Source organism: Hibiscus syriacus, unplaced genomic scaffold, assembly GCF_006381635.1.
Source record: "Hibiscus syriacus cultivar Baekdansim isolate YM2019G1 unplaced genomic scaffold, ASM638163v2 tig00112852_pilon, whole genome shotgun sequence".
NCBI classification, from domain to species: Eukaryota; Viridiplantae; Streptophyta; class Magnoliopsida; order Malvales; family Malvaceae; genus Hibiscus; species Hibiscus syriacus.
In genome coordinates this window covers 368178-395351 of record NW_024063410.1, presented here as the reverse complement: position 1 = coordinate 395351, position 27174 = coordinate 368178, and the positions used below count along the sequence as shown (strand labels likewise).

The 27174-nt window shown below is 34.8% G+C and overlaps 1 long non-coding RNA gene and 2 pseudogenes across 1 annotated transcript; all 3 read left to right on the top strand.

Moving 5' to 3' along the window:
* Positions 1 to 3: 3 nt before the first annotated feature.
* On the top strand, positions 4 to 1375 carry LOC120183896. Its single transcript, XR_005521976.1, has 3 exons — positions 4 to 210; positions 318 to 375; positions 1101 to 1375. It is a non-coding gene; the product is annotated as an uncharacterized LOC120183896 (long non-coding RNA).
* A 10959-nt stretch (positions 1376 to 12334) lies between these two features.
* On the top strand, positions 12335 to 16999 carry LOC120183875 (annotated as a pseudogene).
* A 6379-nt stretch (positions 17000 to 23378) lies between these two features.
* On the top strand, positions 23379 to 26861 carry LOC120183853 (annotated as a pseudogene).
* Positions 26862 to 27174: the final 313 nt, after the last annotated feature.

Genomic DNA, 27174 nt, shown 5'->3' with positions numbered 1-27174 from the left:
TTTCCTGGATTCCAACATCTAACAAATCTGAAAGTGCTTCGTCTAGTAGATTTGCCCAATTTAACATCGCTTCCGGACGAGATGCATGGCCTAACCAGTTTGGAATATTTAGATATAAGAAGTGTACCCCAGTTGGAGGAAAGATGTAGGAAGGACATTGGTGCCGATTGGCATAAGATTGCTCACATCCCACGCATTGGGTTGAATGGGGTAGGTGCCCTCCAATCCTTTGAATCATTCATCCACTTTTACAACAATATATTGTGTTTTCTATCATCAAGCTGCGATTATAACTCTTACTTGTTTTCTATCTTCAGGTTACGGTGCAAGACCTAACGGAGGGCAGTTGAGTATTTATATGCAGAGAAACAGGAGGTAGTTCATCAAATTGCTTTTTAAACGTTTAAAGCATAATAATTAACTGCAATCATCTAATAACGAATGCTCCTTTTTGTCAGCATGAAAGATAATACATTCCTCAGCATTCTACTCCCAATTTTCGTCACTGAAGCACAGGCCCTCAAAGGTAATCATTATCACCCAATCCTCTACTTTTCATAATCCAAAACTATGTATCACATCATCACCACATTCTATTTGCAGGAAATTTGAGAAGATGTTCTCGTCATGCAATTACCTTCTTTCTTGGAGGTTCGTAACATCTTATTGCATCAAAGAATAAATTTTAAAAAGACCCCCTTAATTTTAAAACTTGAAAATCAGTCCCAAACTTTGTGAGGGACTCCAAGGCTTTAATTCAACAAAACTACTCATAATAGTAACCGGAGTTTTTAATATCAAAGTTATTCTATTCAACCATTAACACCGACAAAAAAACCCATTAATTTTGAATTAATCATACTATTTGAGTCGACTATTAGTTTGATATAGGCTAATGGCTTTATTGAATTTAAGGGTAAATTATCTTTAAGGTCTTTAGATTATTGATTCGATTCTATTTTGATCATTGGATAAATAATTTCATCAATTAAGACACTACACTTTCAATTTGATTTCAATTAAACCATCAAACTCAACTGTTAAGTAATCATTGACATAGCAATTAGGCAGATTTATGTGATAATACATCTCATTTCCAGAGATATCAACACAGAGACGGATAGATTGGCTAAGGGAGGAATCGGTCGAGTGCAACCATGGAAGGGGTCCATAGTTGGTTCCTATACGAGTTGGAAGGGGTCGTGGATGTTGGTTAATTGCTTTAGGCAGGTTTTCTGATTGGTGAATAGATTGTACAGATTAATGGATGTTCCTGTTATGTACTGATGTTATTTAATAAAATAATTGGGTACTCTTTTCCCCTTCCGCTGTCTTGATTGAGTTTCGGCTCAATTGAGTTAAGTGGGGGGTTTTTAACGAGGCCTGTATTTCTTTTCAAAAAGATTCGGCTCGAGTTTCAGTCCTGAACATATATATACATATATGTATGTATGTTGTATTCAAGCTTTATTGAATGCGGAAGCATCAATGTCATCACTGGTTGCGTCACATCGAGGTCGCATGAAAACTGAACGAGCCATGTACCTAAATCCCATTGGAAACCAATTATAACTTCGTCTAATACAAAGATTGAGAATAAAACAGTATAATGGATGCATATTTTATCATATTTCTAGAGGATTTACGTATCGCGATCGTGTTCATCGTGATATACTTGATTAAAATCCGCCCTTCCTCCTCCAATGCTTGTTGGTCGTTCTTGAAGCATTGGCGCAACCGCAACACGTACCGGTGCATACCGGTGGGGACGTGAAGATGGAGGAGATGTCGGACTCGGGAACTAAAGCATCCGTCTATATCTGTTGCTTCCCTCATCAATTCAGCGAAGACTCATCAATTCAGCGAAGAACATCTGATCTCACACTGAAAGATGAAGAAATGCATTAAAAGATCCTCCAAAAACTATGTATCATGAACTTTATATCAGCAAAAGAACCAAAATTCATGTAAACTACCAGTAAGAAACTGTGAAAAAACATCAACAGAGTAAGTTCTTCATTTAGAAGTAACCATATAGGATAAAATAGTAAGATACATTGTATTAAATTATCAGTTAAAATGGTAAGATATATAGTATTTTTAATCAACGGATTTAAATTTAAACTTTGAAAATAATATTATTAGGTGGAATAGATATGAAGAATTAAATATTATGAATTTGATGTTTTGATTTACCATGATAGTGACTCCCATTTTAGTCATGTTCTGTTCATCTTCCTTTAATTCACCATGAAAGCCCCTGCTTGCTTCTTGTGAATTTGCTTGTTGGATCATTTTAGGATGTTACTTGTGTTGCTTTCGAACATTAATTGTCATCCTTTTGTTGTTTTAGTATTATCTAAAAATAACCACCAAAATTGAGTTGAATATTTAGAGAATTTATTTCGAGGATAAGTCAAAATTAAGCATACAAGGCAATATGTTGTGTTGTTGAGTTAATCGATTGACGGAATCGGCCAAGAGGGGGGTGAATTGGCAATTAAAATTTTTGTGGAAGCTTTTGCAGAAAATTGAAAGTAATTGCATAGCGATTTACAGTGGTTCGACTTTCTCAAATAAAGTCTACGTCCACTACCTTAGCTATCCACACTAAGGATTTTCCAACAAATTCACTAATTTGTTCTTTCTTTTGAGGCCAAAGAGATAACCTTACAATTCCCTCAAGAGTATACCCCAACTCTTGAGAACACTCTTTTTCCCAAAGAGAAGATTACAAATTTGCAAACTTACAAGAAAACCTCACAAGGTAAGATGTTTGCACAATTCTAGAACAAAGAAAAGAACACTCAAAGATGAATACAATTGAGCACAAAAAGTGTTCTTGAAAGCAAAATGAATATTGAATGAAAATAGGCTTGAAATGCTCAAACTTGAGGTTTGATGCTTTCTCTTTGATTCTCTCTTGATTCTAGTTGCTTGATGTTTCTTGTTGTTGATCAATGGCTTCTAAGCTTGCTTAAATACACCTTGGATCACTTCTGAACGTTGGGGATTATTAGAGAAGATATTATAGCCGTTTTAGTGTGAAAACATTTAATAAAACAGCTTGGAGCTTGGGGGGAATCGGTTCCCCCTTGAAGGGAATCGGTTCCTAAGTGTAAAATTCAAATATTTCGACCGTTGTACAAGGGGGGAATCGGTACCCCCTTGGGGGGGATCGGTTCCCTCCGAGCATACTGGAATTCTCGGAGCAAAACTGTTTAGGGGGAATCGGTTCCTCCTATGGGGGGAATCGGTTCCCTCCGAGCATTCTGGAAATCTCGGGGCCAAAACCATTTAGGGGGAATCGGTTCCTCCTATGGGGGGGAATCGGTTCCCTCTGAGCAATCTGGAATTTTTGGCTTTGAATTGGTTCGAAATACTTTGTAAGATTATTTTGAAATTGTTTTATGATTAAAACTTAATTTTACACTTAAGTAAGGATTAAAAATGATTTTAGAAATATTTGGAGTAATGTTTTGATATTCGAATAGTTATATCGAATATACTTAGAAAATCATTTGGAAAATCTTAAAATCCATTTAACTTAATTTGTTATATCGAAATATCAAAATGTTTCAACAATCTCCCCCTTTTTGATATAACAAAACATTTTAGTAATTTTAAGATTTTTGAAATCAAGTTTTGAAATTACTCCCCCTTACTTTAACACTTCTTCAATTTATTATGTAAAACATTGAACACCTTCAATTTATTATGTAAAAACATTTAACACCTATTCTTCTCCCCCTTTTTGTTAAATCAAAAAGACATTGTAAAACAAGGTTTTGAAATCATTTAGCCAATTGATTTATTAATTATAAGCTTAAGCTGCTAAGATCACAATCAAAAGAGAGGTTAGCCATTAGTTTCATAAATCAATATTCATAATAATGTGATATGGCAAAATTGGTCATATTGCTAATGATGATGCAAAAATGAATAAAACATATAAGTTCACACTATTCATAAATCCAAAATCCAACAATCCACAAAATCAAACAATCCAAAATATCAAAAATGTTGAAACAATATTCTTTTAGTTCAAAGTCTTAAAACTAAACACATAATCAAACATCCGGATCGGTAGGAGGAAAACGGGCTCGCATAGCAGCCATTTCATGAGTTAGTTCATTTATACGAGCATTGGTTGCTTCATTATTTGCACGCATCTCCTGAAGAATCTCTAATTGTTGAGCTCTCATTGTGGATAAATGAGACTCTATAGAGGAAAAGCGCGAATCCATTGTAGCATAACGGAAATCAAATGTCTCCATAAAGGATTGAAAATATGGAGGCATTTGAGTCGAATGTTGTGCGTGCTCCTCGGGTTGTTCAGGTTCTTCTTCAGCTTCATCAATATCCCTCATTAATTGTTCAAACTTGGGATCTTCGTCAGCTTCGGGTGGAGCTTGTGAAGAACTAGCTCTCGGAGTAGAAGATCGAACCCATGCACCGGTTTCCTTATTTTTGACCCATCCCGCTCTTGTTAAAGAAAGAAGATTGATTTGTTTCTTAAGAGGAAATGAGGCATCTAGACCAACTCGGAGTTCAGCTTTAGAAAAGAGATTACTAAGAATACAACCGTAAACTAGTGAAGAACAGAGTTTCTTATTTGGCACTAGGTTAACGGTTTCAACAATTTCAGCAAAGATAATCTCGGAGAGGTTTATTTTTATATTGTTTTCAAAACAGTGCAACCACCAAAGATCTAAAGCTCTAAGAGTTGAATATCGACCCCCAGATGGTCGAAACCACCAAGTGATCATGAGATGAAGGAAACGCTCATGGAGATCTAAAACACTTGCACTATCATTCCGTTTATATCGTGAGCCTAAAACTTGTTTTTCGTTTGATAAACCTTCATTGTCCAATCCTAAGGCATTGGCTATGTAATCCGGATCAAGATGGAAATATTGACCTAGGAGGTAGGAACGCACTCCTATGGTTTTGGTTTTGTCACGATTTTTGATACAAACGGCATTACAGTAGAAGATACGAACAAGTTGATGATAGACAATGGGTTCAAGTTCGAAAAGTTTATCAAATTTCCATTCGTGCAAGATAGGGAGATATTTAAAGTTAATATCAACCATAGTTTGAAGAGATGGGATACGTTCTTCCCTAATCTTATACGAGTCAAAATATTGGTAAAACCAATAACGATAATCTTTAGGACCCGGTTGATTGAAACAAGAATTTTGGATAGTCAAGTTAGGATCAAGATTTGGAATAGAATTTTGAGGAATAGGAGGAGGATTTGGTTGACGACTAGAACGACTAGATGAAGACCTAGGACGTTTAGGATTTGACATGGTGAAGGAAATCAGAATAGATAGAATAACCTGCAATTTTAAAACAAATGTATGCAATTCAATTAATCCCAAAACTCAAATGAGTCCTCAATATTTCAAGATTCTCTAAATCAATCCTAATGGGCAAAGTTTTTGAAAAACTTTTGAAAAATATGGTTTTGAGAAACAATATATGTATAGTTTTTCATAACAACAACATAATTTAATCAAAACACAATAATTTGAAAAATAACATTTTTTTATTTCGAAAATTTAAAAAAAATTTGAAAAATTCTTGTGTTTTTGATGAAATTAATTGTAACATCTAGTTTCTAATCCCTAAATAATCAATGCCCGATCACTATTTCATCCTAGAACTAATTGAAACTAATCCTATGTTCAAAAACAATGAAATAGAGAGTTTAGAAAAATTTACCTTGAAAGATGAAGATTGAGAGGATTTAGATGTTGTTTGCACGATTTTAATGATTCCAACAGGTTTAGAAGATAATATTTGAAGCGAATTCTGATTAATATCGATGATTTGAGGCAAGAAAGGAGATTTGAGTGTTTGAGGAGGGTGAGAAACGGTTTGAAGAAAAAATAAGGGTTTTGGGAATTTTGGGGTGTTCTGCCCGATTTTAACAGAACCCCAGGGGGGTATCGATTCCCCTGTGGGGGGAATCGGTTCCCCTTCAAAGGGGGAATCGGTTCCCTCAGGGGGGGATCGATTCCCTCTGCACCAAAATGCTAAAATCCGATTTTTTAAGCACAAAATGCTAAATTAATCTTTTCTAGTGGTATTGACAACTCATATATCAAAAATTAATTATGTTCAAACAATTAAATTAATCTTTAATCGATTTTTGAACATAAAATTAATTTTCACTAAGAATCACAAACTCCCCCTAACTAATAGCAAGAATGCAATCAAAAATTATTATTATAAGCATTTTTCAAGATTTATTAAAAGTGCTAAAATTATTTTAAACACTAAGTGAAGATAGGTTGGTCAAATCTAATTCTCTCCTAAGTGTCCAAAATCTTTCCTTGTCTAAGGGTTTTGTAAAGATATCCGCTAATTGGTGCAAAGTATCAACAAATTCTAGAACTACATCTTCCTTAGTGACATGGTCTCTAATGAAGTGATGTCTTATTTCAATGTGCTTAGTTCTAGAGTGTTGGATGAGATTTTTAGTGAGACAAATAGCACTAGTATTGTCACACTTGATAGGAATAATACCTACTTCAATTCCATAATCAAAAAGTTGTTGTTTCATCCATAAAACTTGTGCATAGCAACTACCGGCTGAAATGTATTCCGCTTCAGTGGTAGATAATGCAACACAATTTTGTTTCTTTGAAAACCAAGAAATCAACATATTTCCAAGGAATTGACAAGTACCGGAGGTGCTTTTCCTATCTAATTGCATCCTCCATAATCCGCATCAGAAAAGGCATGCAAGCTAAAGCTAGAGTCTCTAGGATACCAAAGTCCTAAACTAGGAGTGTCCTTAAGGTATCTAAAGATTCTCTTAACAACTAGTAAATGTGATTCCTTAGGACATGATTGAAATCTAGCACATAAGCAAACACTAAACATAATGTCCGGTCTACTTGCAGTTAGATAAAGCAAAGAGCCAATCATTGACCTATATAATTTAACATCTACACATTTACCTCCTTCATCTAAGTCAAGCTTTGTTGAAGAGCTCATTGGAGTGTTATGAGGTTTCCCATTTTCCAGTCCAAACTTCTTGAGCATATCTTTGACGTACTTAGCTTGATTAATGAAGATGCCATCTTTTCTTTGCTTGATTTGGAGTCCCAAGAAAATGAGAGCTCCCCCATCATGCTCATCTCAAACTCACTTTGCATTAGCTTAGAAAATTCTTGGCAAAGAACATCATTAGTAGAACCAAATATTATATCATCAACATAAATTTGAACTGCTAATAAATCTTTACCTTTTCTCTTTAAAAACAATGTAGTGTCAACCTTTCCTTTTAAAAAATCTTTTTCAATTAAAAATTTGACAATCTTTCATACCAAGCTCTAGGAGCTTGTTTTAAACCATAAAGAGCTTTTGTCAATTTTAAAACATGATCCGGAAAATTTGAATCTTCAAACCTGGAGGTTGTTCCACGTACACTCTTCTTTTATAAAACCATTTAAAAATGCACTTTTAACATCCATTTGATATAATTTAAATTCATTGAAACATGCAAATGCCAATAACATTCTAATTGCTTCCATCCTAGCTACGGGAGCGTATGTTTCATCATAGTCTATGCCTTCTTCTTGAGTATAGCCTTGAGCAACAAGTCTAGCCTTGTTCCTCACTATATTACCATTTTCATCAAGTTTATTTCTAAAAACCCATCTAGTACCTATAGTAGATTTATTACTAGGCCTTTCAACTAATGTACATACTTTACTACTCTCAAATTGATTTAATTCTTCTTGCATAGCCATAATCCAATGTTCATCTTTTAATGCTTCTTTGATGTTCTTAGGCTCTATGCATGAAATAAATGCAACATAATTACAGATATTTCTAAAAGAAGATCGAGTAGTTACCCCTTTTGATGGATCACCTATAATTTCACCATCCTTGACATAGTTGTACTCTCTTGGAAAAGATACTTCCCTTTCTTCAATGGTTGGATTCTCGAGGGGATCATGAGTTTCCTCATCTTTTGTTTCTTCCTTTGATGATGATTCTCCAACGTCATGTCTAACGTCATTTGCTTGTACAATACCTACATCATCATTAACAGAAGAATCCTTCCTCGGAAGGGGATTATCATCGAAAACAACATGTATAGACTCTTCTACAACTAAAGTTCTTTTATTAAATACACGATAAGCTTTAGAATTTAAGAAATAACCCAGAAAGATTCCTTCATCACTTTTAGCATCAAATTTGCCAAGATTTTCTTTACCGTTGTTTAAAACAAAACATTTACATCCAAAAGGATGAAAATAGCTAATGTTAGGCTTTTTATTTTTGAGAATTTCATATGGAGTTTTCTTTAAAATTGGCCTAATCATTACTCGATTTACAACATAACAAGCGGTATTTGTGGCTTCCCCCAAAAATATTTTGGCAAATTATTTTCACAAAGCATGGTTCTAGCCATTTCTTCTAAAGTTCGATTTTTCCTCTCAACAACTCCATTTTGTTGAGGGTTCTAGGTGCTGAAAATTATGGCTAATACCATTAGAATTACAAAACTCAATGAATCCAAGATTTTCAAATTCAGTTCCATGATCACTTCTAACACTAGTGATAGAGTAACCTTTCATTTTGGATTATTTTTGAAAATGTGATGAAATTTTCTAATGCTTCATCTTTAGTACTTAAGAATAGAACCCAAGTGTATCTAGAATAGTCATCTACCAAGACAAAAGCATATTGTTTTCCTCCCAAGCTAGTAGTTCTAGTTGGCCCAAAAAGATCTAAATGGATCAATTGTAATACTCTACTAGTTGATACATCATTAATAGATTTAAAAGAAGCTCGTTTTTGTTTTCCTTTAGCACAAGCATCACAGATTTTATCATTATCAAATTTAAGCTTAGGCAACCCTCTTACTAAGTCTCCTTGAATTAACCGTTGCAAAACACTCATACTAGCATGACCTAGTCTCCTATGCCATAACCAACTATCATGCTCATCCTTAGCAACTAGGCATAAATTAGTCATATCAATAGAATCTAAATGCACCATGTAAATGTTTCCTATTCTATGACCAACAAGCATAATCCGATTAGATGCAATGTCAATGACTTTACAACCATTAATTTCAAATAAGACATTGAATCCTTTATCGCATAATTGACTAATACTCAATAGATTATGCTTTAATCCATTCACATATAAAACATTCTTAATTTGTATGGAAGAGGTATTACCTATTGTACCAATACCTTTAATGTGACCTTTTGAATTGTCTCCAAAAGTCACTTCTCCTCCATTTTTGGCGTTAAGCTCAATGAACCGGCTTTTGTCTCCGGTCATATGTCTTGAGCATCCACTATCAAGGTACCATGAATTTGAATTTGTTTCCCGTGCCTTGTAGCAATGCTCATTTCCCTACAACATAGATTAATTTTTGATTTTTGGTACCCAAATTCTTTTGGGTCCATATTCATTAGTTTCCAAATCCTAGTCCCCTTAGGTATCCATTTGTGTAGGATATTTTTATCTTTAGTAGTAATGAGTTCTTTAGGAACCCACATACTTCTAATGATTTTTCCATTAGAGGTTCTTTGGGGACCTCTATGATTGTAGTTTCTAAAACTTTTTCTAACAAAGTTGGATTTTGAATTTCCACCTTTTTCAAAATGTTTTGTTCCAACTTTATCAAAAGAAGTTTTAAGATCATCAATTTTCTTTTGATGATCATCATTGATCTTTGAAAGTAAATTTTGCAAATCTAAATTTTTCTTTTCAAACTCTTCTAGTTTGATTTGCAAATCTTTGATTTTACTTTCAAGATCGTTGTTGGTTTTGGATATGAGTTGTTTTCATTTTTCAATTTTGAAACATCATTTTTATATTTTAAAAACAATTTCTCATAATCCGAAGCCAACCCATTGTATTCCTCAAATAACTCATCATAAGATAAATCATCAAAATCGGATGAGTTAGAGGTTACCTTAGAATCTTCCCCGAATGCCATCAAGCACAAGTTTGCTACTCTTGTTCCTCTTCATCGGAACCTTCTTCATCGCTCCATGTAGCCACATGAGCCTTGTGCTTATTCTTTGATTGACCCTTTTCTTCAATTGTGGGCAATCATATTTGACATGCCCCGGCTTTTTGCATTCATAGCAAATGATTGGGTCCTTCTCTTTTGGTTCATTTTTGAGGCATTCGTTTCGTTTGAATTTTCTTCCTTGGTAAGGTCTCATCATTTTCTGAACCGTTTGGCAAACAATGCCATTTCCTCGTCATCATCATCATTATTAGAATCACTCTCATCTTTTTGGATTTGAGAGCAACTCCAATATTTTTCTTCTCTTTTCCTTTGGTGTCTCTTCACTTTATCAAGGTCCACCTCATCTTCGAGCATCATCTCATGAGTGAGGAGTGAACCGATAAGTTCTTCAAGAGTTAAGGACGATAGGTCCTTAGACTCGATGATTGCCGTCTTCTTTGATTGCCATGATTTTGGGAGGGAGTAGACTAACTTCCTCACAAGCTTTTCATTTGAGATGATCTCTCCATATGATTTGAGACCATTGACAATCGTTGAAAATCTATCCGTCATAGCTTTGATGTCTTCATTTGGTTTCATCCTGAAATTTTCATAGCTATGCGTTAGAATACTAATTTTTGATTTCTTTACCTCATCTGTACCTTCATGTGTGACTTGAAGTTTGTCCCATATTTCTTTGGCGGTTATACACGATGAAACTCTTCCGTATTCATCTGGTCCAAGAGCACAAAAAATAATATGGATGGCTTTGGAGTTGAGCTGGAACATTCTTGTCTCTCCTTCACTCCACAACCTTGGATGAGTGAGAGGTTTGATGTATCCTTCTTCTACAGCATTCCATGCTCCCATGTCACTTTCTTGAATGAAGTACATCATTCTATTCTTCCAATAGGCATAGTTAGCTCCATTGAAGAAAGGAGGCTTGTTGACGGGCATCGAATCGAGACCGGAGTCGAAGTTTGAAGCGGAGGCCATTGATGACTTTAATAATCGATAACTCTTCCCGAATCGACTCAAGAGGCGATAAAACCTTCAAATGAGTTAGGCTCTAATGCCAATTGTTGAGTTAATCGATTGACGGAATCGGCCAAGAGGGGGGTGAATTGGCAATTAAAATTTTTGTAGAAGCTTTTGCAGAAAATTGAAAGTAATTGCACAGCGATTTACAGTGGTTCGACTTTCTCAAATAAAGTCTACGTCCACTACCTTAGCTATCCACACTAAGGATTTTCCAACAAATTCACTAATTTGTTCTTTCTTTTGAGGCCAAAGAGATAACCTTACAATTCCCTCAAGAGTATACCCCAACTCTTGAGAACACTCTTTTTCCCAAGAGAAGATTACAAATTTGCAAACTTACAAGAAAACCTCACAAGGTAAGATGTTTGCACAATTCTAGAACAAAGAAAAGAACACTCAAAGATGAATACAATTGAGCACAAAAAGTGTTCTTGAAAGCAAAATGAATATTGAATGAAAATAGGCTTGAAATGCTCAAACTTGAGGTTTGATGCTTTCTCTTTGATTCTCTCTTGATTCTAGTTGCTTGATGTTTCTTGTTGTTGATCAATGGCTTCTAAGCTTGCTTAAATACACATTGGATCACTTCTGAACGTTGGGGATTATTAGAGAAGATATTATAGCCGTTTTAGTGTGAAAACATTTAATAAAACAGCTTGGAGCGTGGGGGGAATCGGTTCCCCCTTGAAGGGAATCGGTTCTTAAGTGTAAAATTCAAATATTTCGACCGTTGTACAAGGGGGGAATCGGTACCCCCTTGGGGGGGATCGGTTCCCTCCGAGCATACTGGAATTCTCGGACCAAAACCATTTAGGGGGAATCGGTTCCTCCTATGGGGGGGAATCGGTTCCCTCTGAGCAATCTGGAATTTTTGGCTTTGAATTGGTTCGAAATACTTTGTAAGATTATTTTGAAATTTTTTTATGATTAAAACTTAATTTTACACTTAAGTAAGGATTAAAAATGATTTTAGAAATATTTGGAGTAATGTTTTGATATTCGAATAGTTATATCGAATATACTTAGAAAATCATTTGGAAAATCTTAAAATCCATTTAACTTAATTTGTTATATCGAAATATCAAAATGTTTCAACATGTGTATTATTAGTTAATAAATATCCTCTTCATCCTCTTTGTTTCATCATCTTCACATATAAAAACCATCCATCCACTTACTTCTTCTCTTCATCATTCTCTTCTTCAAGATGCCTCTTTTGTTTCGTCATCATTTCTCAGTGGATCCATTTGATCCGTAAAACAAAAATATTTTAGAAAATTAAGGAAAAATGAAATGGAGACCGGATCTTTAAGGCTAGGGCTCATGGCAGTCTTTGCAGTTTCTGAGAGTATAGTTTTCATTGAAAATGAAATCCATAAACGCCTCCTCTCTGATTTCTTGTAGAAGATCGAGTTTGAATTGGCTGGTAATATATACATACACACATGCACGCATGCATACTTAGACGTATGCATACGTGCATGCATGTTATTTCTTGATGTTCTTGTTTAGGTTATTTTAACATTGCAGCATGAATGGAATTCTGGGTTTTTTTAGGGAATGGGAAATGTCAAGTGAGGAAAAGGGTTCGTTTTGCCGATGATGTGAGGGAACCGTCGTCGAATAACAAGGAATACAGGAGAAGAAATCAGAGTGTTGCGGCCATTGCAAAGCAGGTTAAGGTTGGTGGTGATGATGCTGATAGACGACAGCTTCTTCAAATGCCTCTCAATAGGCAGGTTTTGTATAGGGGGATTCTTCAATGTAAAACCCTTTGAAAAGAGAGAAAATATATATTCTCTTTGTTATACATTGCAATTTGAATTTACATTTTTGTCTTTTGTTTTTTATTTTTGGATGGGATTCATGTTGTGTTTTTGTATTAAGGGTGTATTTGAACACCATAATGTAATTTCATAATGTAATTTCATGAAAGTATAATATTATCATTTTATCATGTAATTACAATAAATTATAATTTTATAAAAATGTAATTATTATTTTTAATGTAATAATGAGATGGAAGTCAGAACATTAACCCTTTCACGAATATGAGGAGATTCATGAATATCTTTATCCAAAATATAGATCAAAATATCCGAAGGTAATCCAAAATCAAGAGGGAAACATCATATGCTATAGTCATGAAGTTGGCAGCTCCGTTTACCTCACGTATGATTAACTGACACTCAAAGCTCTAAGCTCTGTTACTGAGATAAACGATGGAACAGACTAGAGAGTAAAAACTGAAAAAAGATGGTAAGAGAAACTTATAAGCTTTGTTTGTCTCATGTTTGATCAATCAAAACTCAATGCTCCAAGTCCAATTAACTGTTATGTCAATTACTTCGTAAAATATTAATAGTATGGATTTGATTAGCATCATTGAAATAATTAAATGATCTAATTAACCAAATTGAAAGATTGATGGTCAGATTAGAATTCTCCGTTAGTAAAGTGGTTACAAATGTAATTTACCCTGAACATTAAACATGTAGATTCTCAAAACCACCCTGCCTTGTTCGATTTTTCCGTAGAAACTGAACATCGGCAACAACAAAGGTAGTGGAGATCAAACGATTTGCTTGAATATGAAGTACTTGGTCAGATTCCATCACTTTCATTCACAATCTGGGATTCTCCTCCATTTCTCGAGACATAAGCCTCTCGCTCTTCATTTTTCATCACTCTCCAAATCATCAAAACAAACGAAGAAAGCCCAACAAGCTGAAACTTGTAGAATCCCATCACTCTTCCAGGAAATAACTGATATTTTAGGATCTGTTAATGTTACTCCAGATGAAACCAAATCTGGGTTTTCAATAACTCCACGAAACACAGCCAGTGAGCTTGAGTTTATAGAACAATCGTTGTCTAGAAGGCCGGGTGTTTCTCAAAATGCCCAGCAGAGGAGTGAATTGGTGGAACAGGAGCGAAATGAAATAACTGAAATTTTTGGAGCTGTTAAAGTAACCTCAGGTGAAATCCCATCTGGGTTTTCAGTTACCCCACGAACCAATGCCAGGGAGTCTGAGTTTATAAAACAATCGTCGTCTGGCAGGCCAGATGTTTATCAAAATGCCCAGGAGAAGAGTGAATTGGTGGGAACAGAGGAGAATGTAACGGCTTTGGATGATACCCGGATGGGGAATTCAGTCGAATTCGATGTTAGTCCAGTGGTTCATGAGATAACTAAGATAGTTAGAGCTGAAAACGCCCTGATTTCCATGGAGGAACAATTAGATAAATCAGGGTTTTCTTTTGAACCAGAAATTGTTGAGAAAGTGTTGAAAAGGTGCTTTAAGGTGCCTCATTTAGCTTTTAGATTCTTCAACTGGGTGAAGGTTAGAGAAGGTTTTAGTTATACAACTGAAGTTTTCAATACCATGCTGTATGTAAGTGGCGAGGCTAAAGGATTTGGGCTGCTTGAGAAGATATTGGAGGAAATGGAGGCGAAATCTTGCAAGAAAGATATAAAGACTTGGACAATTATAATTTCACAATATGGGAAGTCAAAGATGATTGGCAAAGCGCTGGAAGTCTTCGAAAACATGCAAAGATGCGGTTTTGAACCTGACACAACGACTTATACGACGATGGTGTGTGCTCTTTGCAATGCTGAAAAAGGTGACTTAGCATTAGAGTTTTACAAGGAGATGGTTGAGAAGGAAATGAACCTTGATTCAAATTCATACAAGATGCTGTTGAATTGCGTAGCGAAATCAGGGGATACCGATTCGGTTCATTTGGTTGCAGATAACATGATGAGGGTCTCTGAGATTCCAGAACAAGAAGTTTATGGCTATGTATTGAAGAGTTTCTGTATTTCTGGAAGAATCAAGGAAGCTTTAGAATTTATTCGGGACCTTAGGAAGAAAGATTTGTCTTTAGACCCCCTTTATTTCGAGATTCTGATCAAAGGATTGTGCAGAGCTGATAGGATTGCTGATGCCATGGAGATTGTTGATATTATGAAGAGAAGACAACTGATTACCGAGAAGGTTTATGAGATTATCATCAATGGGTATTTGAGAAGAAATGATTTCTCTAAGGCATTTGATCTTTTCCAAAGCATGAAGGAATCTGGGTTCTTGCCAACGACTTCTACTTACACCGGTCTAATGCAATGCCTCTTTAGATCGAAGGAGTATAAGAAAGGCTGTGATTTATACAATGAGATGCTGGAGAAAGGTGTCGAGACTGATACTGTTGCTATTATGGCCATGGTTTTGGGTCATGTTGGCCAAAACCGTATATCCGAAGCTTGGAAAGTGTTCATTTCGATGGAGGATGGGGGGATTAGACCCACTTGGAAAGCATATTCAGTATTCATTAAGGAGCTTGGTAAAGTAGCAAAGACAGATGAAATTTTTCGGGTTTTATGCAAAATGCAGGAGGAAAAGGTTGTCATTCGAGATGATGATATATTTCGATGGATTATATCTAGCATGGAGAGAAATAGAGAGACAGATATTGTTGAAAAATTGAAGCAGATGCAGAGAATTAGTAAAATTCATTCTCAGGCCGATGAGGTAAGCAATAACGGCTTCAAAGGACAGGACCTTCTCTTGGATTTGGGTGATAAATGTTTAGAGCCCAAGAGGATAGATTGTAACCAAGTACAATCCCTTTCAAAGGCCTTCAACGAGCAGGACCTGGAAGAAGTGTATAGAATATTATTATCCTCAAAGGATTGGTTCATTGTTGAAGAAGGTTTGGAGAGATGCAACATTAAGTTAACACCGGAACTTGTGGTGGAAATACTACGAAAGATCAGTTTGCATGGTAAAAATGCTTTAAATTTCTTTTCATGGGCAGGAAAGCAAGCCGGTTATCAGCACACTTCAGAAACTTACAACATGGCTATCAAAATCTCTGGATGCGGGAAAGATTTCAAGAACATGAGAAAGCTCTTCTATGAAATGAAAAGGAGGGGTTGTTTAGTATCGGATGCGTGGGCGATCATGATGCATATGGTCGAACTGGTCTAACCGAAATTGCGTTGAGGACTTTTACTGAGATGAAATCCGACGGTTTTAATCCAACCGCTAGTACCTACAAGTACTTGATCATATCACTCTGCGGGAGAAAAGGTAGGAAGGTAGATGAAGCCTTTCAAATCTTCCAAGAAATGATCCGTTCTGGATTTAACCCCGATAAAGAGTTACTTGAAACATATCTTGGTTGTCTATGTGAAGTTGACAAGCTAACAGAAGCCAGAAGCTGTGTGGAATCTCTCAGCACGATCGGATTCTCGGCTCCACTAAGTTATTCCTTGTATATTAGGGCACTTTGTCGAGCAGACAGACTCGAAGAAGCTTTAGAAATATTAGATAATGCTGGGACAGAACAATCCCCATTGGATCAGTATGTTTATGGAAGTCTTGTCCATGCAATGCTACGAAAGGGTCGATTCGAACAAGCACTGGCTAAGGTGAATTCCCTGAAGCAGGCCAACATTCATCCGACCGTCCATGTTTATACATCCTTGATAGTTCATTTCTTCAAGGAGAAGCAAATCGGGAGTGCATTGGCGATTTTGGCAAAAATGGAAAAGGAAGGTTGTCTGCCGAGTATCGTTACTTATTCCGCAATGATTCGTGGCTACATGGACACGGGAAAGGCTGCCGATGCATGGAACATCTTCCATAATATGAAGATGAACAGACTGAAGCCTGATTTCAAGACTTACTCAACTTTCATTAGCTGTCTTTGTAAAGTAGGTAGGTCCGAGGAAGCCATGCAGCTTTTATCCGAAATGCGAAGCTCAGGGATCGTTCCTAGTACCGTCAATTTCCGGACTGTTTTTTACGGTCTCAATAGGGAAGGTAAGCATTCTTTAGCTCAAACTGTATTGCAACAAAAATCTACTCTAAAAAGTGAACGCAAGCTTTCACCATGATTTAAATCATTTCATTGTTTCAATTCATATTTTGCTGAATACCATTCACTTGAAAGATGATTAGAGCCTGAAATCCAGTGGTTTGCATATAGATGTTTGAACTTCCAGGATGATTGAACCACTTAGATTTAAACACGATTATAAAACGAGAAAAATATTCGAACATAGTTCGAATACACGAAAATAAAGTTCCCTCCTTAAGGGGGGGGACACCACTTCCCGGGATTCCCCTGGCACAATGTAACCTCACTAATGGCTGCCTCTTGGTATGTGGCCCTCAGAAGACTTTCCCAAGCTCCCCCATTAATGGCTGCCTATGCATCATAATTACAGAGATCCAATCGGAACCCGACTCGAGAGGTATCGTTCATTTCGATTCAGTAGATTTTCGGGTTTTATAGGTTATATAGTTATGTCCATGCTTTTCGTAAATGGGCGGCAATATAATATCCCATCACTTTACTTTTTCATAATATAAAAAGAAAATTAATTTAATTTATTTATCATGCTTGTTTTCATTTAAAAATATTTTCAAGAATTTGATATAGATAGTTATTTTATACACTATCAGTGAATTTTAAATTTATACAAAAGGATTTTAAATAATATCATATGTTTTCATAAAAAATATAAAATTATTTATTTTATTATTAAAATATGAAATAATGATAATTTTAAAAAAAGAAAATAATAGTTTTTTTGAAGGTGTGAAAGAGAGAAGGTGATATCATTTTCATTAAAAGAAATTATACAGATTAATGATGATTGATTAGTCAAAAAGTTTGGGTTTTTAGTCAAAAGGTTGATGATTAGCTAATCAACCCAAGCGTTGGTGTAACACGTGGCAATAACCCACACCACCGATGGAAAGCACTTCTCGCCAAAACATTATTGCATACGCCCATAGCGAAGAATTTTAGCGAAAGATTCTTATGATTTTTTTATATAAAAAAATAAATTATGAATAAAATCTTAATTAAATTATAAATTTTGAGATTTTAAAATAATTATGACGGCATAATTATCTTGTTTATATATATATATATATTCACTAAATGTTATTAGAAGTCTTAATCACACTTTTGGGACAAAAAGGTGGAAAATATTCTTGTATGATGGGTACTTCTTTTCCTATATATTTTGATGTATAAGGTGAGCATAAGAACAAAGAGCATGACAATAAAACAAATTTTAAAATAGAAGTACTTTTTTAAGGATAAAATTTTAATAAATTATTGAAAATTTTGAGTCGATTGATCCACCTCATATACATGATTTTTACGGATATGAATGTACAGTGCGTTCAGTGAATTATTCGTGAACCGTTCATATAACGTTCGTTATGTCCATTTGTTAAGTTAAATAAACGAGTATGAACAAAAAAATTTATGTTCATTTAATAAACGAATGAACATGGAAAGAGGTGTTTTTCGTTCGTTTATGGCCACAAACAATATCGTTTATCAATTCATTCATTTTATGTTCTTAAACAAGCTCATTTACTCGGTTCTCTTTTTCGTTTTCTTTTTTACATTTTAAGTATTGTTGAGGGTAAGGACTAAATTGAACATATGGTAAAATTTGAAATTTAAATAGTGATTTTTAAAGAATTTAAGCACTTGTGGTGTAATTTTACTATTTTAGCGTGCAAATGAAAAGATAAAACTAAAAATGAATATATAAACGAACACTAAATGAATATAAACGAATATTAAATGAGCACTAAACGATATATTCATCAACGCTAAATGAAAACGTTCGTGAACATATAAACAAATACGTTCGCGAACATTAAACGAACATTTTCGCTAACAATAAATAAATGAACACAAACATCTTCAAAAATAAATAAACGAACACGAACATAACCTTATTCATTTAAGCTTGGTTCATTTACACCCCTACATGATTCTAATGTTTTTCTATTGTTATTGAAAAAACATGCTTAATACAAAAATAAATGTCTAAACTTTACAACGAAAAACGATTTAGTACCTAAAAATGTTTTCGTTAAAATTGATGTCTAATATTTTCTTAGTTACATTTCTAAGTGTCTACCGTTATATTTTTTTAATTTTTAAATAATGAAAATATTATTTATAATAAAAAAAGAAAAAATTTTAAAAAAACTTAATTTATTTACAAAATAACTCCAAATTTTAATAAAATCATAAAAAACTCTAAAAAACTAAAATCTATCATTTCAACTAGTTACCAACCGTCATCGACCATCTTCGGCCACCATCGTCATCGCCGAACAGTCACCCACTCGTCGTCGACCACCCATCGATCAATCTTCGTCTTTACTGTCACCCGAATCCCCGAAATATCTAAAATCCCCAAGATACAAATCCCTAAAACTTTAAAATCTTAATCTCCACAATGGATCTTTAGAGGAGCACCGACGGAACGACGGCGAGGATGGATTTTGAGTGGAATTACACGATAGTTCGAATGATGATGACGGCGTGGCTTATGGACGTCAAAATCGACCGAAATCGACGAAAAACAACGACGATGGTTTAACATCCGACAAACCTTTGAACGTTTCTCTACGACAAACGGTGATAACTTACGATGAAAGACCAACGGATGTTTGATCAGGGGTCGACTCCGGTGCTAACGACGGTGGCAATGGCGGTGGCTGTCACGACTTGCCAACCAACGACCATGGAAGGGGGAAGAGGGAAAGGAGAAAGGGGATGCTGCTACATGGGGTTGGTTTGGGTTTTTTATTAATAAAAAATATTTTTATTATTGAGAATTTTAAAATAAATTCTCAAAATTACCAGGAGTTCACACGTGTCATTTGACGGTCAAATTTAACGGCTGTTACGATTCAGGCACTTAAAAGTGCTCTGAAGAATACCTTAGTTACTTAATTTTAGCGAAAAATTCTTTAAGTACTAAAATATTTTTCGAGATAAAATTCATATACTTATTTTTGTATCAAGCGGGAAAAAATATAAAAAATAATCGTTTAAGATAACAATTGAGAGACGTATGGAAGTCTTCTCGATCCATATAGTTTATATTTACGTTAGAGATATTAGATTCTACATTAATAAAAAAAATTAAACCTCTAAATTAAATAAAAATATAATTTAAATATTTATTTATTATTATTATTATTTTTAAAAATGTTTCAAGCCAGACACGGTTACGGCTATTTTTTGCTTACACTTCGGTCACAGGGCAAGCAAACACCATATGTCCAATGAAATATTGTGTTTCACACGTGGCATTTTCTCATTCGTTGCTAAGCTTGTATTTTAAAAAGTTGGTGTCAATCTTTCTTTCTCCTTTAATAAATATAACTTTGGTACCTAATTTGAGCTTTTATGTGCAATATGGTACTTAAATATTTTGGCATGATTATATCATTAAAAAATTAGATACCTAACTACATAATTAAAATATCAAATACTTAATTGTATAAAAAAAGTTGTACCTAATTAATGGGTTGTAAAAGATTTTATATAAATTTATGGGTAATGTATTCAATCTTTACCTAATAGATTTTAGAATTTTATTTATTTATGTATTTATTTAACGTTATATACAGATATAAAATTATTTTTATAATAAATATGAACTATCAAATGTAAAAGTATTCTCTCAATGGTTTTTAACCGATTTGAATGTTGATTAATCAATCACATCAATTCAATTAAATTTTTAAATCTCAATATTTATAAAAAATTCCAAAATACTGACTACCAAATCATTAAAAATATCGGATTAGATTTTTTAAAACAATACCTAAAGTTTAATTTTTGTTTCATTTTAATGTTTCGTCAATAAAAACATAACAGACTGACTGATAGGGCATAGCTCTGGAAATTGGACGACCAATCCGAATGACGGACCATGAGAGAATGATGAATCGACCAACATAACCCGTTTTAGGCCCATCATACGATTGAGGATGGATATCAGAGGATGAGGAAGTCGAAGAGTCCATCGTCAATTTGGAGATATTGAGGCATTTTTCAGTTAAATGGAGGCTAGAATCACGTTCAGTGGGTCGAAAAGATGCGAGATGGAAAGTTTGGGCTCCATCGGCCGACAGATGCGACAGTTGATGAGCCCATCCGTTAAGTTTTTAACGATGTGCATTAGAATGAAACAAAAACTAAACGTTAAGTATGATTTTTGAAAAATAAAAATAAAAATTTAGATACTAAAGCAAATCAAAACTGATACTTTATGTACTAAATACATAATTTACCCTAATCTATATATAGATTATTGTTTTTATATAAATAATTCAAAATTTTAATGCGATATGATAACATTATTTATTTACTCGTTTTTAAAGGCGTCAATCTAAAGGGGACAAAGAGTCTAAACCTATGCTGTTGAGGAATAGTAACAAGATAGAACCCCACGTATGGGGCATATGGTCCTAAACTTTATCACCAATTTGGCCAACTAAATCATCATTTAAAACGTTTTTGAGGTTAAGAAATGTTGAAGCAAATTCAAGGTGATGATGACTTGCCCAACTTCTAAGGCTCTCAAATGGAATTGTCCCACACCCCATGATGGATGGTCGAAAGGTAAAGGTACCCTAAATTTCGATATTAAAAAATTATACGAAACTCGAAATGAAAAAAAAAATCATAAATCACATACGAAGAAGAAAAATCCTCTTTATCAAAAATAAGTTATAAGACTAAGAGAACTCGCAAAGTGCACACAAACCCTAAGAATCTTAGGGTTTATGGTCTGTTTATTTCATTGAAAAAATTTTTTAGAAAATATTTTAATAAAAAATCCTAAGAACCTTAATTACATATTTATAATTGTATATACCGAAAATTCCACGTACCGAGTCTTCTAAAACTATTGTAACAATTGTCCTAGTCTAGAAAATAATACTCAGATAGATTATTTTGGTAAATTTTATTTTTCAAAGACATTATTTTGACTATTATTCCCAACCCACCCTGTAGCTACAAAGAAAGTCAAAAGGAGCAAACAATAATATCAAATAATAAATAAATGCTTGGCGTGAAAGAAGCAAAATTTGGGTGATGGACTTCAACGTTGACTTATATAATTAAATAATACAAATATGCATAATAATACTATATAATAAAATTTCAAAAGTGGGTTGAAATATCTGACCAATAGCTAACCTCTCTCACAATTCTTTTAATATAATAATATTTAGATAATATGATATATTCAAAGTTCAAATAAGTTTGAAAAATATTTAAAATCTTTTGAGTACCATTGATTTTTTTTTACCTAATTTAAGATTTTTGATAAAAAAAATAAGAATGCAAAAAAGATAATTCATCTCAATAATAAAGTATTCCATGAACAAACCCCCTAAAAATTAAGAATTATTAGAAAATAAATATTATTGAAGTTATTTTAAACTAAATAAATATTAATTTTAAATTGCCTCATGCTCTTTTATCTTTTTGAGTATTTTATTAAGTGTATAAACGATTTGTTAAAACATTAAATTATTTTAGTAGTAGATTAATATAACGAGATGAGATATTATATCTCTTAAATAATTTTAGATGTTTAAATATTGATATTATAAAAAAAATTACATTAAAAATATCGTCCTATAACAAACCTCTATGATACTTAATATGAATATTTGAATTAACCAACCAATTAATTATGTACATAAAAAATCAAAATATTTCTAAGCATATTAGGTCATAACATTCAATATTTTTATATTAATATAAAATACTTACAAGTGGTCGTATTTGTTCTAAAGACTCTCAATCATAAAAATTTAAATACCCTGTAATTTCTAGTGCTCGATTTCAAAAACTCTAAGAATAACAACTATTCATTTAACCTATGAGATAACTTAGTTTATGCATAACATTAAATATTATGCAAAGGACATGAACACTACATTAATAATATAAAATAAACATATGTTTATCCATTATTATCCATAAATTAATTGATTAGACTACATGCATATAACTTAATAATAGTTATTATATACTAATATTTTAAATATATATATATATATATATATATATTATTTCTCAAATTTCAAATAAAAACCATATATCAAACTCTCTAGTTTGATTTGGAAGAAAATATCAATAAAAAATCTTTTTTTTTTAAAAATACAATGATAAGTTGTTAACTAAATATTATATAATATAATATAAAATTAAGAAATTAAACAAAACAAATTAAGACAATAAATCAATATATGAGAGGATAAATCAACATCAAATTAATACAATATATTTATATTTATCTATAAACTATATTTAAGATTTATTATTATCTTCTTCAACAATGTATTTTAGGAGTTCCACCATTTGTTAATCTCTTGCTTCGCTGGATTTTCCCTTATCCTCTTGTAGTCCTTGCAGTAGTTAAACATTTTTAACCTCTCTCTCTCTCTCTCTCTCTCTCTCTCTCTCTCCCCCCCTTCCATTTTCATTTTCTCTTCCAACGTTCACTCTCTGTTTTCTTCTTTCTCTCTTTCCCTTTTTTTATTATAAAACCATCCTTTCCCTTCTCTCTCTCTTTCCCAACGACTGATCTTTCTTTGTCTGTTCTTCCAAATCAAATCAAATCTCCTTCTAACTTCTAAAAATCTCCATTTTTGATCATTTCTTTAACTGCCCTCTCTTTGATTCAATAACCCCCAGATTGTCTATCTCTTTCGTTTTGTGTTTATATTTCAGAAGATCCGGGGGAGAAAACATATTAGATTTCTGGGTTTGTTTATTTTTCTGCAAACAATTCAAGGAAGTTACCTTTTTTTGTTTTTCCGTCTCTGGGTTCTCTTTTAAATGGTGGTGAAGATGATGAAGTGGCGTCCATGGCCGCCGCTGGTTTCGAAGAAGTACGAGGTGAAGTTGATCGTGAGGAGGCTGGAAGGATGGGATCAGGTGAGGCAAGGTGCAGAGACACCGGAGAAATTAACGGTGGAGATTCGATGGAAAGGTCCAAAGGCATCCCTCGGTTCTTTGAGGCGAACGGTGAAGAGGAATTTCACGAAAGAAGTCGACGGCGTTGACGCGAACGACGCCGTTTTGTGGGACGAGGAGTTTCAAACCCTTTGTAGCTTATCGGCTTATAAAGACAACGCGTTTCATCCATGGGAGATCGCTTTCTCTGTTCTCAATGTAAGTTTTTTTTTAAGAAAATTGTATGTATATGAGAATTTCTTGGTTTTTGGGCATTTCAAATTTATTGAATTTTCTGTGAGTTTTTTCATGTCCATGCCTATGAATTTTGATAATTTATTACATATTTGTTGGACCAATTGTGTTCTGTTTGAACTTTGAGTGGTGTAGCTTTACTTGAACATAATAATATGATGGATTAACTGATCATTGGAGCCTGAAGGATTCAGGATTCTTACGTCAGGGGCTTGTTTATCTCTCGTGTTTTTATCGAAGTCGGTTTCGAGAATTTAGCTCTTTATCTCTTTGAACTAATTCGAAGCGAATTTTCTTGATGCAGGGCTTGAACCAGGGACCTAAGAACAAGTTTCCTGTCATTGTCGGAACGGCATCGTTGAATCTCGCTGAATATGCGGCTTCTGCTGAACTGAAAGAGTTTGACTTAAACATCCCGCTCACAGTCTCCGCCGGTGCTGCTGAGCCTGGTCTGCAACTTTACGTATGTGCCTTGACTTGAACTATGTTCGATTCATTGGTTTTGTTTAGGTTTTTTATGTTTTCTGATTGTAGGTTGTCATTAATCGTGTAGATATCGCTTAGCCTGTTGGAACTACGAACTGCTCAAGAAGCCACTGAGCTGGTACAAAGAGCATTAGTGTCCGTTGCATCGCCTGTCCGGTCTGCAGAAACGGTCTCAATGGAAAAGGATGAGGTTTCTGCGATTAAAACTGGTCTTAGAAAAGTGAAATTTTTTAAAGAGTATGTTTCTAACAGGACAGCTAAAAAGGCCTGTCGAGAGGATGAGGTCAGTGAAGGAAGGTGTTCCGCCAGGAGTGATGATGGTGAGTATCCGTTGGACACAGATTCACTTGATGATTTCGAGGAAGGAGAATCAGATGAGGGCAAGGGTGACTCTATTGTCTGGAAGTCATTTAGTTATGGTACTCTGGCGTATGCGAATTATGCTGGAGGATCGTTTTATTCCAGCATGAAGATCAACGAGGAAGGTGAGGATTGGGTTTACTACAACAATCATAAATCTGATGTTGGCTCCTCGAACATTGTGGATTCTGCTGCATCAGTGTCGGAGCCATCCTTGCTGTCAAGTTCGAAGCGCAGCATTTTGCCTTGGAGAAAAAGGAAGCTGAGCTTCAGATCTCCGAAAGTTAAAGGGGAGCCATTGTTGAAGAAATCCTATGGAGAAGAAGGCGGGGATGACATTGATTTCGACCGCCGCCGTCAACTTAGCTCTGATGAATCCCATGCACCTGGGGTAAGAATCAAGAATATTTAGTTTTGATTCACATTACATCTCTTGATCATCAATCCTCTTGCATCGGATTTCTAATCCCGAGTTTTGCCGTGTTATATATCTTGATTTTCTTATGAATTCATGCAACTCTCAAGATGTATGTTTATGTATTTGATTCGAGATTTTTAGATCCTACATTCCAACGCAACTCATTCTTTTATAAACTCCGGTCGTTTGAGTTAAAGCATATGAAGTTCTGAATCTAACTACCATTTCTTTTGGCAGTGGCACAAGACGTATGAAGATTCATCTGCAAATCGTTCATCAGTTTCTGATTTTGGGGACGATAATTTTGCTATCGGCAGTTGGGAACAAAAGGAAGTGGTTAGCCGTGATGGGAACATGAAGCTTCAAGCGCAAGTCTTCTTTGCTTCTATTGATCAACGGAGCGAGAGAGCAGCCGGTGAAAGTGCATGCACTGCCCTTGTTGCTGTCATTGCCGATTGGTTTCAGAATAACCGTGATTTGATACCAATCAAGTCTCAATTCAATAGTTTGATCAGAGACGGCTCGTTGGAATGGAGGAACCTCTGTGAGAATGAAACCTATAGGGAGCGGTTTCCTGACAAACACTTTGATCTCGAGACGGTTCTCCAAGCGAAAATACGTCCTCTTACTGTAGTTCCAGGAAAGTCCTTTATCGGGTTTTCCATCCAGAGGGGATGGATGAGGGTAGATTCGACTTTTTGCATGGCGCAATGTCTTTTGATAACATCTGGGATGAGATTAGTCGTGCCAGTGAAGAATGTCTTAAGAATGGTGAGCCACAGGTATACATCGTTAGTTGGAACGACCATTTTTTTATCCTCAAGGTCGAACCCGAAGCTTACTACATAATCGACACATTGGGAGAGAGGCTTTACGAGGGATGCGATCAAGCTTACATCTTGAAATTTGACAGCAGTACCGTAATTCACAAGATAGCAAATACGGCTGAATCAGCAGAAGATAAACCAACCGGTGATGAGAAGATAGCAACAGCTGCGACCAAACCGAAAATTTCACCGGTTCAACTGGTCAATGGAAAGGACGACAGTTCTGTTGCAGGATCCGTAGCAACCAAACCCGAGGAATCGGTAAAGAGCAAGGATGTTGAGGAGGTTGTTTGCCGAGGAAAGGGGTCTTGCAAGGAATACATTAAGAGCTTTTTGGCTGCTATACCTATTAGGGAATTGCAGGCAGATGTCAAGAAGGGTTTAATGGCATCAACACCGATACATCACCGACTACAAATCGAACTCCACTATACCGAGTTCTTCCAACCACGACCCCAGACTTCCACAACTCCGATGACAACCACTACTCAAATAACAACAGCTTAAACAGCAGATGGCCGAACTCCGTTAACTGAAGTTGCTGCATAGACTTTGTACTGTAAAATGAGTAAATCCTAGGGAAAGTGTGATTTACACTAACTTGTTCTCTATCTTTAGCGTGTATCTTATGATTATAATGGCAGTTTAATTTAACCAAGGGGAACTCTTTGGACTCAAGTGAGTGTCGAATACGAGTATGTTTTAACGCGGACATGAACATGATCAATAAAATTGTGTATTCAACAGTTACCGAGATTCTCTCCTGTTCTAGCTCAAGATGTACTAGTGCAGCTTTGTTCGACTAATGGTAATGGGTTCCAATTTCCCATATGATTGCCTGATGACGAGCATGATTCTCTGACTGAAAACCCAGATTTTCTTTTCCTTTCGTTTATTTTCTTTTTCCCTGTATCCTACAGAAGGCAAAGCTGATCTTTCTCAAGGGTGGTGTTTGGGGGCCGAGAAAAGAA